This window comes from Coturnix japonica, linkage group LGE64, assembly GCF_001577835.2.
Source record: "Coturnix japonica isolate 7356 linkage group LGE64, Coturnix japonica 2.1, whole genome shotgun sequence".
Lineage (NCBI taxonomy): Eukaryota > Metazoa > Chordata > Aves > Galliformes > Phasianidae > Coturnix > Coturnix japonica.
This window is the reverse complement of record NC_029545.1, coordinates 354,086-357,561: the sequence shown is the minus strand read 5'-3', so window position 1 is coordinate 357,561 and position 3,476 is coordinate 354,086. Positions and strand designations below refer to the sequence as shown.

Below are 3,476 nucleotides of genomic sequence, written 5' to 3'. Positions count from 1 at the left end.
TAAGGGGGGTTATTGGGTGCTATAGGGCCCATTGGGATGGCTGTAGGGTGCTATAGGGCCCATTGGGGTGACTGTAGGTGCTATAAAGGGCTATAAGGGCTGTAGGGGGAGCTATTGGGTGCTATAGGGCCCACTGGGGGGGCTGTAGGGTGATATAAGGGGCTATAAGGGCTGTAGGGGGGGTTATTGGGTGTTATAGGACCCATTGGGATGGCTGTAGGGTGCTATAGGACCCATTGAGGTGGCTGTAGGGTGCTATAAGGCCCATTGGGGTGGCTGTAGGGTGCTATAAGGGGCTTTGGGGTGGCTATAGGGCCCATTGGGGTGGCTATAGGGTGCTATAAGGGGCCTCATAGGTTGTAGAGGGAGCTATTGGTTGCTATAGGGCCCATTGGGATGGCTGTAGGATGCTATAGGGGCCGTTAGGTGCTACAGGGCCCATTCGGGTGGCTGTAGGGTGCTATAGGGCCCATTGGGGTGCCTGTGGGGTACTAGGGTGGCTGTGGGGTGCTATAAGGGGCTGTAAGGGCTGTAAGGGGGGTTATTGGGTGCTATAGGGCCAATTGGGATGGCTGTAGGGTACTATAGGGCCCATTGAGGTGACTGTAGGTGCTATAAAGGGCTATAAGGGCTGTAGGGGGAGCTATTGGGTGCTATAGGGCCCACTAGGATGGCTGTAGGGTGATATAAGGGGCTATAAGGGCTGTAGGGGAGCTATTGGGTGCTATAGGGCCCACTGGGATGGCTGTAGGGTGTTATAAGGGGCTATGGGGTGACTATAGGGTGCTATAAGGGGCTACAAGGGTTGAAGAGGGAGCTATTGGTTGCTATAGGGCCCATTGGGATGGCTGTAGGGTGCTATAGGGCCCATTGGGGTGGCTGTAGGATGCTATAGGGTACATTAGGAGCTATAGGGCCCATTGAGGTGGCTGTAGGGTGCTATAGGGTACATTAGGAGCTATAGGGCCCATTGGGGTGCCTGTGGGATACTAGGGTGGCTGTGGGGTGCTATAAGGGTTGTAAGGGCTGTAGGGGGGGTTATTGGGTGCTATAGGGCCCATTGGGATGGCTGTAGGGTGCTATAAGACCCATTGGGGTGGCTGTGGGGTACTATAAAGGGCTATGGGCTCACTGTAGGGTGCTACAGGGCCCATTGGGGTGGCTGTAGGGTGCTATAGGGTACATTAGGAGCTATAGGGCTCATTGGGGAGCCTGTGGGGTACTAGGGTGGCTGTGGGGTGCTATAAGGCCCATTGGGGTGGCTGTGGGGTACTATAAAGGGCTATGGGCTCACTGTAGGGTGCTATAGGGCTCATTGGGGTGGCTGTAGGTGCTATAAAGGGCTATGGGGTGCTATAGGAATGCTGTCTGACATTAAAAAAGGGTAACAAAATTAACAATAAATGCATTGAATTGCCCTCCGGCAGCAGGAGCAGAAAACAAGCATCAAAGGTGCAAAAGGCCATTGGGTTTTTTGGGGTCATTTGTGCTGCAATGACAAGCTGAAGAGTCCCGGCTCTGTGCAAGCACTGCTCCACAACAACAGCATCTGCGTGCATTCATTGTTTTCATCATAAATCCAAACTCCAGCTGCTCAGAAGGAAATTAACTCTGTCCCCACCAGAAGCAATGCAGGGTGCAACTCTCAGCTTGGGCAACAGCTTCACCCTGCCTCACTGCCCTCCATGCATTCAAGGTGGAGTAGGAAACTGCAGTCGTAGCCCTGGGGCCCCAGGAGACAACAGGTTTCTTCTCTTCATCTACATAATCTGGGCACACCAGGTAAGGATTCCTCTTTGCCACTCTCTTATCTCCTAGGAAAGATCTAACTTTGATTTACTTACTTGCTGTTTCTCTCTCCTTTCTCTGCTTTCAGACCCCACCTCCATACCAAGCCATCTTATTCTGGTAGATGTTTCTAGCTTTGTCTCCTCTAACCAACCCACACCAGGCTCTTTTCTTCTCCTGATATGCCCTGGGATATACCATCCACCAGCACATCCTATGGGATATGATGTGAGACTTAGAGGATCCCCTTCTATACCGAGCTCCTCAAGTCATCTCCAGTCAATGGAGGGTTGGGTTGTCCCATTTACTTCTCCCACTGCTCCAGCAATCTGGGTCTAATTCCAGACTCAAAATGCCAGGGACCAGCACAGGAGGTTGAATTCCTGGGAGTTTGGTGTGTTAAATGAGCTGCTGTTAGTTTTGTGACTTGCCTTTGGCAACAATGGCAAAGGTGAATAGGGCTTTAATTTATAGTTGCATTGGTCAAAGCACAAGACCCTTGTGCTGCAGAAATACGCTGCAAGCACTGGAACACCCCAAAGCCTATTTTAGACCTAAATCCATCTACTTCCATGGGAATGAAGTCTGTCTTAAAGGGTTGGAGACACTATTTGGATGTCTAAGCTCCATGTCATCCCAGGGGAGAAAATACAGATTGGCTGCTGGGTAATTAATGTGCCTGCTTACCAAGGACCCATCAGAGCTAGAGCAGTATACATTGCTACTTTCACATCAGAAAACTATGAAAATTACTATTATGAAATAACAGAACCAAATTTAGGATAATGGGATAATTTCACTTTTACTAAACCTACAACTGCATATTGTATGTGAGGCTTTTTAGGCACAGATTTACTATCTGAGACGATTTGAGCTTATGATTGACACATGATAGATATGGAATCTGTGTGCCATTGGTTTGTCACGGATCCGTGCCTACACTGATTATAAAGGATACAAGCCAAATCTATCCATAGCAGCATTATGAAACAGTATTACCTTTTCTAGGCAGAAATTGGTTATAAAAGATGAAAATCAGCACATTCTGTCCCTGACAGGGAAAACTGGAGGCACCATTTCAATACGATGCAGAAGTGAAAACAGCACTGAATGTGCAACAGTATCCCAGATCGCTATGGAATATCCATAAGTGAACTCAAAAACAACTTAGATTACATACTTCCCTATCCTTACAGGTGCAAATGTTGGTATACCTTAATCATATTTTGCACAGTGCTCTTCACACACTTCTGGTCCAATTCTGAGGTCCATTTCTGCGCTGCAGTGCAGTTCAAAGCTGATGTTAAACAGTCATTTGTATCTACTTGGCCTCCCGCTGAGCTGAAACAGGAAAGCAGCAGTTTCTCTTTAACCACACCCCCATCCGCTGGACCGGCTGTATGAAGCTGCTCTGGGTGTCAGGCATCAGGCAGGCAGCCAAAGCCCTGAGTGCTTCTGAGGGCAGAGATTTTCTCAAGTGCTTTTGGTTTCCATTTCACCCGGAGAGAATGAGAAACAGCCAAGAATGCACTGTTACAGTTCAAGTAGCAGCAGAGACAGCTGAACAGAGCTGAACGGAGACAGCTCAGGGTCACTGCAACTCCTCCACGCCTTCTCCTTCTCCTTCTCCTTCTCCTTCTCCTTCTCCTTCTCCTTCTCCTTCTCCTTCTCCTTCTCCTTCTCCTTCT

General features: G+C 48.9%; 1 protein-coding gene across 1 annotated transcript in view; it reads right to left on the bottom strand.

Moving 5' to 3' along the window:
* The window catches only part of LOC107325888, a 9,897-nt gene extending 6,763 nt beyond the window's left edge, over positions 1-3,134 (bottom strand). Inside the window, exon 1 of the mRNA XM_015887150.1 lies at positions 3,003-3,134. The gene's annotated coding sequence lies outside the window, so the exon portion shown is untranslated. The remainder of the gene's footprint in view (positions 1-3,002) is intronic.
* Between the last annotated feature and the right edge of the window lie 342 nt (positions 3,135-3,476).